Genomic DNA, 12,115 nt, shown 5'->3' with positions numbered 1-12,115 from the left:
TCATGTTCAGATTTATTATTGCCACCCATAAGTGATCACTGCAGTTAAAAAATAGGGACTTTATGAACCTAAAGTGGTCCAGTTATGAACATACACTGAGAGCCTTATCAGTGCCTAGTGGATTTAATTGCTGAGGACAAGAGAAGGCGATTCCCTCACACAACTGAAACACACTAAGTACTGAACTGGAAGTTTAAAATATAATTAGTCCTTGTCCTTAAGAAACTACTAGCCAGGAGAATTCTTGTACTACTATTCCCAATTCAGGGCACTCCTAGATGCTGCAAGTTGGGGCATGGAACCAAACCTGGGATTCAGATGACTCCTCCAATGACTAAGACTGTGGTGTAGATCTGGAAGTAGGAAGACTGGGGAAGCAGCACTTGAACTGTGGACAGTTAGATACTGGTGAGTTCTGACATGGGTGCTTGGAAAGATCTATGAATGGACTGTTAGGGTGATTCTGATGAGAAAGAGGAGGGCTGTTCAAAGGTCCCAGGTGACCATGGACAGATTCTTGGCAGACACATGGAGGTAAAGACTGTTATCTTGATGTCTCTAAAGGTAAGGAGGAATGAGTTAGATGGTCCTTGCTGCATGGTGTAAAGAACTGGGGTAACCTGAGCTCATGTGCAATGGTTTTATGGAAGATAGAATGTGAAAACAAACAAAATGAGACATTTATCTCCAATTATTTCTATGTAATGTGTTGAAGGTATGAATTCTCCTTGTAAAAAGCTAACAGAAAATTTAGAGATGATAGAAATCACCAGAAGACAAATTTATTAAGCAAAAAGAAGCTAGAGATATAAAGATCTGGAAACTTCTTGTTTAAAATAATGCTTTTATTTATTCTTTGAGAATTCCATACATGTACTTTGATTATATTCATCCTCTGCCCCCAACTCCTCCTCCACCTCCTTACCCAACCAACTCCATCTTTCTCACTCTCACCACTTTCTTTTTGTAAATCGATGGTGTCCAGTTTCTGCTGGCAACTCCCACTAAGAGTGGGGTCTGCTTTGGAGTGTGGTTGATATGCTGGGTATCAGTCCATTGAAGAAAGCCATCTTTCTTTCTATCAACATCAATAAAATATCAATATCTCCCCAGCTAGAGGTGGGACTTCATGCCCACCCTATCTTCTTTCATGCTGGGATTTTATCTGGCTTGAGTTTACTCAGGCCTTGGGACTGCAATCCCAATCACAATGAGTTCACACGCGCATTGTGCTGCCCTGTTATGTCTGGGGAAACACTGTTTCTTTAAGTCATCCACCACCTATGGCTCTTAACACTTTCATCCCCTCTTCTGCATATATACCTGAGACTTGAGGGTAAATGGTATAGACATCTTATTTTAGAATGAGCATTCCACTATCTCTTATTCTTTGCATATTGACTAGTTGTAGCTATCTGTGTTAATTACCACTTACTGTTGGAAGTTGTTTCTTTGATGAGGATTGAGAGATGCAAGTCATTAGAGGTCATTTTATGTCCACTTAGTGAATAATAGTAGCAGGTTTTTCTCCTAGAATCAATGACATATTTAGCCACAGGTTCTTAGGCTCATTCACAGTGTCAAGCAGAGATTCCATCTTATGGAGAGGAAGGATCTTAAATCAAACAAAAATGTGATTGGCTATTCCCTTTACATTTGTGTCACTCTTGTACACGGTGACTACCCAGCAGATAGTTATTGTAGATCATAGGGTTTACAGATTGGTGAGATGGGTGATAACTTCTCCTCTGGTAATGTGCATAACACTTTCCAGCACTGTGAATGATAGCCAATAGGGATGAAGATTAGATTTGAGAAATTCATGATGGGGTCATCATCTTTCATTAGTTGGTTAGATGGCCCCCACTGAGAGAGACAAGGGGAGCTGAAGAACCCTGGGAATGCACAGCATCCTTGGCAGAACTAGGAGTGTGCCCAGGAGATACCAATACCCTAGTGCTTCCCAAATATCAGAGCTTGGCACAGTATGTCTGGAAGAAAGAATATTTAACCAAAATGGATTCTTTGTGAATCTTAAGATCTCATAGTTTGCCTTGTTTGGACTCAGCTGGGATCTGACCCCTTTCTTCTCTGTCTCCTCCTTTGGGAATGGACATCTCTGTGTTACTCTAGGCTGTACTGTGCTCTGCTGTGATATCCTAGCCTATCTAACTCTACCACTAAAATTTGGAAACCTTATATTGTTGGTTTCATTAGTTTGCAACAGGAAGGCAGTGTACCTCAGAGTAACACCTTAAGTTCTACTTATCTCTGATTGAATGACATTTAGATGAGATTCTTCACTTTAACTTTAGAACTAATGCTCAAAGAGGTTAAACCCTGGGAGATTTCAAAATGTAATGAATGTGTTTTGCAAATGAAAATAATATGGATTATAGAAGACTAGGAATGTAATAGCACAGACCAAATAGTTTTGTCTCCTCAAAATTCATATGGAATCCCAGGTGGGGCAGGGAGCTGGAAGCAGGAGTATTAGTAGTTAAGGTACTTTGGCTATACAGTAAGTTCAAGCCAGCTTGGGCCATGTGAGATCCTATCTCCAAACAAATAAAGAAACAAAAGTATTGAAACCCTAACTCCAATGATAATGACGATTCTATCAGAAGGTGTAGCCTTTGAAGGTGGTAAGATTAGTTCCCTCATAACAACATTATTTTCCATCTTTCCCTCCCAGAGAAAGGTCCTTCGCCCCTTTCATCTATGAGACAGGCATCTACAGACAAGGAAGCACCACATCCATCTCAAGCTGCGCCTGTGCAGATCCCTTCAAAGGAGAAGGTCACTCCTGGATTGTTCTATTGCTGTGAAGAGATACCATGAACAAGGCCATTTATAGAAGAAAGCATTTAATTGGAGGTTTGCTGACAGTTTCAGAGGGTGAATTCATGACCATCATGGTGGGGACTGTGGAGGCAGGCAGGCATAGGGCTGGGGCAGTAACTGACAGCTTATATAGGAATCACAGCAGGAGGCAGGGAGCATCTTACTGGGCCTGGAGTATCCTTTTGAAACCTGAAAGCCTACCCCAGTGACACACCTCCAACATCATAATCCTTCCTAACACTCCACAAACTGGGAACTAAACATTCAATACGTGAGCATTTAGGGGTCATTGTCACTCAAACCTCCATGTATACGTCACTGTCCGGTCAAATATATTCAGGGTTCTTGTGAAGCCTGACAACGGACCTTGGGCTCACAAGACCGCCTCTATCTAGAGCTAAAATCACCATAATAATTCCCATTATATCCACCAGTCAGAGTGCTATCCAACTCAAGGCTACAATTTATGGCTATTCCTGATTTTTATTCCTACAGCAGACATGAGATTCTCTTAGCACTAGCTCATGGTGAAAATTGCAAGGATTAAGGAGCATTAACTCGGGCCTACAGGGGCCCATTATTAAGGTGCTGAGCCAGGTAAACAGATCACACAGCTGCCTTAACTCTAAGAAGACCATGAGTAAAATGAACTGGAATACAGATCCTAGCAATTGGCATCAACTACACTTTTCTCCTGTTACTAATGCAGAGCATGGTCTATCTGTAACCAGACCATGTCTACAGATTCCTTCCTTAGAAGGCTGCCCAAAAGATTCTGCCTGTGTAACTAAGCAGCTGGCCTAAAATTACCATGGAGAGACATGTTCTTTTGCACCTTATTTTGCAAATCATTGTTTCGTGGGTGTGACCAGCTCTTCTTCACACTAACATTGCCACCTCTGCCTCAGCCAAATGAGGCTACACAGGGGCTGCAGGTGCAAGCACTCATGGCTGGGCTGCAGCACCTGTGTTTATAATTCCTCACTTCCAAAGCCTGCTGTACCCAAGCCTTCACTGTCTGCGTAAGAGGAAGGCTCAGTCACCACAGATGTTTGGCTATTGGGCTTCCATTTCTCTTTGTACTTGCTCCCTCCAGAAATGATTTGATTGTGAGGAAAATCTACTTATAATATCTTACCACTTACTTAGTTGGAAGAAAATGCTTATAGAATCTACAATTTCTCTTTTGTTTTTGCTTTTGAGTTTTGAGACAGGGTCTAGATATGTAGCTCAGGCTGGCATGGAACTATGTAGTCCAGAATTTTTTTTTTTTATTTGTTGTGTCTTTCACATCATGCCAACTGATCCTACTCATCTCCCTCCTCACCCCAAAATAAGAGAAAATAAGATTTAAGAGAAAAAGAAAAGAGCAAGAAAGAAAAGAAAAATGGAAGGCGAAAATCCCATCACAGAAGTTGCAGTACAACACAGTGAGTCACAAAGTAAACCCCTTTATTCATGTATCTTTACAGGCAGGCACTGATGGAAAAGAATCACTCTAGGCCCCCGGTCTCTGCTGTACCATAGATGCTGAACCCTCACTGGGACTCTTCATGGACATCTCATTGCTGCCCTATGTCATAGAGATCCTGCAGCCCTGGGTCCACAGCACTGAACCCCTGCCCCTGCCCCTGCCCCTGCCCCTATACTCCAGAAGGGGTGTATATACATATATAGATGGGGTGGATATGGAGTGGGCCAAAATATAACCCTGGTTCTGGGCCTGGGTACTTGTAGGGTTGGTCAGTCTGCCAGCTCTCCCCTATCTTTGCCACCAGGGTGGGCTCTCCAGGATTGCTATGGCTAGTTCACCATTTACAGCCAGGAGTAAAGTTTAGGGCCAGTTCTCTGGCTTTCATGGCCTCAGGACTGATTCTCCGACACCTATACTTTCAGGGCCAGCTCTACTGTGTTGCCCAGGCATGGTGTAGGGGCCACTCTCCTGAGTGCTGCAGCTGATAATGGGTAGGACCAGCTCTCCCACCTGCCTCAAGCATCAGTTGGGGAGGCCATTTCTCTCCTACCCATGCCACCACAAGACAGATGAGTAATGGGCACAGCTCTCTCTTCCATGCTTACAACCTCAGAGCTGGCTTACCCACACCTCTGCCAACAGGGTTGGCTCTATTGTGCTGCCTAGGTGAGGTACAGGGCCTGCTCTCCAGAGTGTTGCAGATGGTGAGGCGTCAGGGACAGTTATCCCATATATATCAGGCACTGATGGGCACTGGGAGTAGGGGGCGGTGTCTGGGCTGTTTTAAATTTGCAATCCATCCTCCTACCTCTGCTGGGATTACAGATTTGCAGCACCATGCTCAGCCCCCATGTTTTGTATATATTGGGATTCTGGCCCATGTAGAATAAACAGAAACATTCAGATGTGCTAGAGTTACTGAAAAATTATAGAAGATTGATATGCAGATGATCTGAGACAGAGGAAGACATCTACCTGAGGGCTGGGAGAGACCATCTTGAAACACAACAAGAGCAGGTGGTGACAAAGGACAGGCTGAAGAGGTCAACAATGCTCCTTAGTGTGTCCACAAGAAAGTAGTCTCACCTCACCCACTAGTGCCCTGTGGGACTATAGTGAGGTAGGAGTGTGTACTCAGAGACAGGATATACAGCTGTTACTCAGAGACTGCAGGCTGCCTACAGTGTCTACAGTTCATTCCTCACCTCTATCATAGGAAGACGTTCCTCTTCACCTGGCTGTATACCTGCACCTGCACAACAACTTACCACAGTGTTTTTGTTCTATTTCCTGACATTTCCTTGAAGCTGGGGCCTTCTGAATTGGCCCAATAATTCACACCTCCCACAGGACCCTTTTCTAAGCCTTTTCAGTCAGAATTCTTTGCTAGGCCAGATCTGTTCTCACTTTGATCCAATTTTGTTCAAATTTCTCATCTACACTGGGAAACAAGAAAAGGTTGCTGACAAGCACCATTCTGAACTAGTATTTAAAAGCATCTCATAAACCAACATCTGCTTCTTCCCATATGGATCTGTATGAGGAGTGATGTTTCCCTAGATAAACATGATTACTTCTCTCAGCCCTTTCACCATTCAACAAGGAAGTGGATTGCTTGACTAGAAAGCCCAGGCTCAGTCCTACCTCTTGCTTCTATCTGGCATCTGCCCACCTGCATAGGGCATGGTGCTGCACTGGGAATCTGGTTTGGGCTTTAGATCCCAGAATTAAGCGGACTTCCCTTTAGGTCCTTCTTCAGACATGGGTGATCATCTTCAAAACAGAGACTTGCCCTTGTCACAACTGGCCTGGCTGAAAGCAGACTATGTATTCGCTTTCTGTTGGCTGGGCCTATGCTGGAGTGGCTGGAGGACTCATAGGCTTCATTAGTATGAATGGAGTGCTGTTGGGAGGAAGTCATAGGAAACAACCTAGAGATTGAGTGCAGCCTTGTCTTATGCGGGCTTGACTTAAGCACAAGCTGTTCCGTCAGGGTCTCCTAATAGTTCTTGAGAGAGCACAGTTCCTGGTGAGGCCAGGAAACTTTGGAGCTAAAGAGCCAATGGATTTTATGTCTAAGTATTTGAAGGCTATATAGGCTCTAGCCACCTCACAGTTCTGGTTCCAAAGATTGTGTTCTTTTAAATTAGGAACTTAAAGAAAATCCTATACTCACCTAACTTCTCATTTGTACAGGTCATTCTTTATAGTCAAAGGCCCTCTTTTAATACCTGCTATGAAACCCTGTCCTCATACTTGAATTTGACCTCTTTCAATGGGAGACACTGAAAATTCCACCATCACAAATACACAGACCTCCATTTTCTTCACTGCTTTCAGCCACTCCAGCCTGACCTTATGAATTATATCCCAGGCTTCCCATGCCTTTTACTCCAGTTGATTTTTAGCCAATGGGAAGTTCCAATGGAAAACTAGATGGTAGGAGCAGAGGCCAGCTAAGGCATTTAATCCCTCAGCTGCTTTCTGGTTGCCATAATGTCATGTGTGTCCTGATGCTCAAGCCACAGCTCCTCTTCTAGGTCCTTCTCTATCTACAAGTGGTGACAGCTCCCTTCTGTTACTGGCTCTAGAGTTTGCATTATCCCTCAATGGTTCCCTTGAACCCTGACCTTAATATTGCAGAGAGTCCTTGTGTTCAACTTCCCACAAATTACCCAGTTTGATCATGCTGCCAGCTTCCACTAGGACCCAGACTATTTCACCGAAGAATTGGTTATTTTCTATCCTGGGCCATAGCTCTAGCTACCTGGATAACATCAAGGAAGCTTATTTCGAGATTCCTAATATATAAAACAAAAACATATTGAAATGGAAGAGCCTTCCAGATTTCATCTTCTCGAATAGATTGAAAATTTCTAACATATCTCTATGATCCAGCTTGCATCAGTTCACAAGACATACTCCGTTTGATAAGTGATAAAATCATAAACTATATATCATTTATACTTATATCTACTTTTACTCTACCAAAAATGTGCTTAAGGGGAAAAAAACTTCTAAGAACTATGTGCAAGCTTGAGTACTTATAGAGAGAACCATCATTAAGATCACTTGTTCAGGTTGGGCATAGTGATATGGTCCCTCAACCCTAAAGCCAGGAGGCAGAGGGAATAAGATCCAGAGTCTGAGGATAGCCAAGACTCTGTAGCAAATTCATGGCAAGCCTGGGCTATATGAGGCTGTATTTAAAACAAAAAAATTACTCATTCTCAGGACTGAAAATGAAACAATATTTCACTCTTTTCTGAATGTTTACTACTACATATAGCACATAACAGAAGGAAAATGGGCCATGGAGATAGACATAATTTCTTAAACTAACTTTACAACACACTATACTGAAGTGCCTCTCTAGAAGACACTACATTACCAGAGGTACTGTGACATCTTCAGAAGATGCTAGAGAAATGACATCTCCTAAAGAGGCTCTTAGGGGTAGCAGCTGTCTTCAAATAGCTTGGCTCCTCTGGTCAAGACTAAACTTGGAAGAACTTACCCTCAAAGATTTCCCAGAGTCTAAGTATAGGAGGTTCCCTTCACACTCCTCTCCACTTTCTCCATCTGGTTTTAGCCCTAGTGCATGGTTAACAGCCAGACATGGTCTAACGTATAACCCTTACCAGTGTGGCCCTCCATACCCCACATCCAAATGTACTCCTAAGTTATTGATCTGCCTGTGCCAAAGTCAGTCTTGGACTGCTGGTAACTAGTTAAAAGCTATGTATTTATTAACTATCACCTTTCCTCCACAAATTATATAACTTGAAATTAATTTCCCTTTAGCCATATTTAAGGCTATTGAAATGCAGGCAATATCTTTTCAATCACTCATTTTTACTAGCAGTATTATTAACTGGAATGGCCAAGATAAGATGAAGAAATATAGCAATTTTTCTAAGGAACACCAACCAGGAAAAAAAATTGTTAAGATTTCAATACTATTCTTGACACTCACAGGAAGATGCGAGAGTACCAGCTGTTCTCACAATGCTCTCATGAGGCTGGTCCTCCATGAGCTGTAAGTACTCCACATAACAGGCAGTGGGCAGAACTTTAGCTGTAGACAGGTGATGACAGTTTCACCTAAGACTTTTCCAAATCTCATATCCTTTTATGCCTGGTAGTATTTTCTACATTAAAAAAAAAATTATAGCAAAGTACACATAACATACAATGTAACATCTACACATAGTGAAACACACAGTTCACGGGCAGGATGAACACTCACACCTCCCATTTATAGAACTCCTTTGTCATCCCACACTGGATCTCAGTACTCATTAACTCCTGAGTCCACATTTCCCACACCCCTGCCTAAGCTCCTGTAAGAACTGCCTACTTTATGTCACTATGGTGAACCAAGAGTTTTGTGTCCTTTGAATGGAAGCCAATCACAAGACAAGGGCTTAACTTTGAAAAGGGGCAAAGATAAGAACTGGAGCATAGGCAAGATGACAGAGTACCAGGGTAGTGGGTGCAGGCAGGACAGCAGGGCGCCTAGGCAGGAGGCACAGAAGGCAGGATGCTGCACAAATACCAAGTAAAGAATGGACTCTGGGAGCACGACCCAAATGATGCTCTGGACACAGGTATATGAAATACAAAAGGTGATGTCTAATAGTCTCTGAATCTCTGACCCTGAATGTAAATATGCTCTCCTGTGGGGTTACACAAAGCTCACACTCTGGTGGGCAGTCATGATTATCCTATATCATGAGGGGCTCAAGCAGTTACATCCAGGAGACACTATCTAAAAGCTGGCTTAAGTTTGAAGTGCTTTCTACATACCAGGAATGTGAGCACGGTAGACAGGAGTAATATGGACTCCCGACAGCATGAGAAGAGAGCGAGGTTCTTACAGTTAAAGGACTAGGAAGAAACCAAGGCCATACTGGTGGCAACAGGCCAGAGGGTAGACTGTAGAGAGAACAGGCTTGAGCAAGAAGCCAACACAAGGAAAGCAGAAGAAAGACCAGTGAAAAGAAAAATCAATGAGAGCACCAACGAGGCAGCAGTAGGAAGGCTATAGGCTTAGTCAAAACACAACACAAACATTTATGTAATATATTATTCCCCCCCCCCCCCCATATGCCCGATTGCAGACTCAGGAAAGCACAATGCATGACTGGCCAGGGGTTCTTTTCTAATCTGGTCAGGTAAAGACTAGCTACTGATCCAGAAGGTGCATTTGTGTCCTGGGCCCACAAATGGGTCTTATGCTATAAGACATTTGGATTACACAATAACTAATGAAAAGCAAATAAGAGGTACTGAAAAAGTTGGAAAAGATGAGACATTATCATAAAAAATATAAGAATCATCTAGTAGTGGACAGCTGAAGGACAGATATCTTTGACAAAAGCATATGACTTTAGGTTCACTAAATACCAGTAATAGCTATATACAAAATTCCTCTTAAGCCCCCTGCCAGAGAACTACCCAAGGCAATACCATCTCCTCACCTAACTGCTGAGGTCTCAGGTCTCCCAGGGTTTCCCAGCCCCTTGATAAATACCTACTTATTTTCTACTGTTGTGACTTAAAATACATATCAGAAGGCCCTTGGGCCAACACTGAAAAATTAACTATAAAGAGCACTTCCCTCTCTCTTGTCATAAAACCATTGTGTCCCTCAACCTTTAAATTTACACAAATTTATTTACTATTTACTTTTAAATTTTTTTATTTTTGAAAGTATATAATTACAATTTTTTCTCCCTTTTTCTTCCTTCCTCTAAGCCCTCTTACATACCTCTATCTACTCTTCTTGAAATTCATGGCCTCTTTTTAAACTTATTATGATTGCATGCATATATATCCCTAATATAACCTGTTTTCTCCATATAACATTACTTGTATGTTTTCAGGGCTGGCCATTTGGCATTCGACAATCACGTGGTGTGCTCTTCCCTGGGGAAGACTACGTCTGCTCCCAGCTTTCCTCAGTTGCCTATAGTTCTCTGTGTAGAGTTGAGCCCTCATGGGCTTCTCCCTGTGCAGTTTAGCATGTCCTTTGATGTCATCCATGTTCAGCTCACATTTAGGCAGTCACACTGTTGTGACTTTATAGGTGTAGCTTCTCACATTTCTAGGAGACAATCTCACAGCAAACTCCCTGATCCTCTGGCTCTTACGATCTTTCCTCCCCCTCTTCCACAATGTTTCCTGAGTGTAAGTATGGGAGGTTTTTGTAGATGTATCCACTGGGAGTGGGGTCCATTTGAAGTAAGGGAAGACATGTGCTTGTTTGTTTGCAAATTATTGGGATAGAACATATCATACAACAGTGGCAGAAACACAAGTTGCCATAAAAGAAAGCAACAACCAAAGACAGAATTGATGCAATCATGTCATGTTCAACTCTCAAGAGCATATAACTGAAGACTTTGGATACAAGTGACTGAATTCTTCCACTAGTGCAAGAGTAAGGACATAAACTGTTTCCATTTCTGAGGTCTCAACATACTTCATAGCTTGGTAATGAGTAGCTTTATACAAAATCATTATATTGTGTTACATATACTAGCTCAGATTGCAATTAATGGCCTTCCTGAGGATGGTACTGGAAGCTGTCCTGTGCTGTCCCCTTTTTTGTACATGTACATACACACATACACACACACACACACACACACACACACACACATTTGAAATAGGAAACTTCCTCACTGTGTGTATGTGTACACAGTCTAGTGTCAGTGGACAAAATTTGAAGTGTTATTTACAGTAAGGAGTGAATTAGCAGAAAGCTAAAATTAGGCAAGAGTAAATAAATAAGGTTGTTTTGGTTGTTTTGTGAATAGACTCACAGGAATGAACTGAAGCCTGTCCCTCTCCATTTTTTAAACATGCTGTGTGTGTGTGTATTTACTTGGATTATTATTAAATTTATAAATAAACGTATAGAGGTTAAATTAATATACAGACAACATACTTTAAAATGGGAAGCTGAACCATTGGAAATTCTGACCAATAGGGATCACAAAGTGCCCAGAAGTGCTCCATCTTAGGAAACTGCAGCCAGAAAGTAGAGAAAAGCACCTGTGAAGAGTCTGCTCTTAGAAGATTCTGCCCAGTACTGTCACAGGCTGCCACAGGGTGGAGCACCCAGATGGCCTGGGAAGGGTCCCTGCATCCAAGACAGTGCACAGCATCCTGGGAGGTGTGTTCCACTGAGGAACTGTGATTAAGCATCCCTTACCAATGGGCACCCCAAAGCCTCTGGTACACAGCCTGCCATCTGTGTACCCATGTGCTTCTCTTCTACCTGGCCATAGGATGTTTAATGGAAGTCCTAAGTTGTGGTATCATTTTTTTTTTCAATCAGCTCCACCAAACACACATCTTCCACTTGCAACCAATGTGGCTTGGAGAGAAAGATGGAAAATGGCATCAGAAATGCTCACAAATGGCTTCCTCATCTTCTCTAGCCACAAGTTTGGTTTTGCTTTCTAAGATAATAAAAGGTTGCTTTTCTCACGTTATAGTGCAAATGTTTATTAAAATATTAAAAGAGAATCTTCTTTACTACAATTAAGAACCAGTGAACCTCAGAGCAATTTTTACTTGAGGTAATATTCAAGGGCCTGCAACAGGAGAGCTTATATGATTGAACTAGAGCCAAGTTGCTGGGTCATAGCCAATGTCCACAGCAGGAAAGAACAATTAGCAACTTGAAGCAATTTTGTGTTTACAGTCATTCAGCAAGCAAAGTTCTGTGTAAATAGGCCCCCTTGCCATAATTACAGGGATCAGTTCAGAAAATATTGACAGAGG

The 12,115-nt window shown here is 42.3% G+C and overlaps 1 protein-coding gene across 2 annotated transcripts in view; it reads right to left on the bottom strand.

Moving 5' to 3' along the window:
* LOC118584393 (synaptotagmin-9) overlaps positions 1–12,115 on the bottom strand; it is a 176,364-nt gene that overhangs the window by 134,386 nt on the left and 29,863 nt on the right. The window lies entirely within an intron of this gene.

The sequence above is a fragment of the Onychomys torridus genome, chromosome 1 (assembly GCF_903995425.1).
Source record: "Onychomys torridus chromosome 1, mOncTor1.1, whole genome shotgun sequence".
Classification (NCBI taxonomy): domain Eukaryota; kingdom Metazoa; phylum Chordata; class Mammalia; order Rodentia; family Cricetidae; genus Onychomys; species Onychomys torridus.
This window is presented reverse-complemented; position numbering and strand designations above follow the sequence as displayed.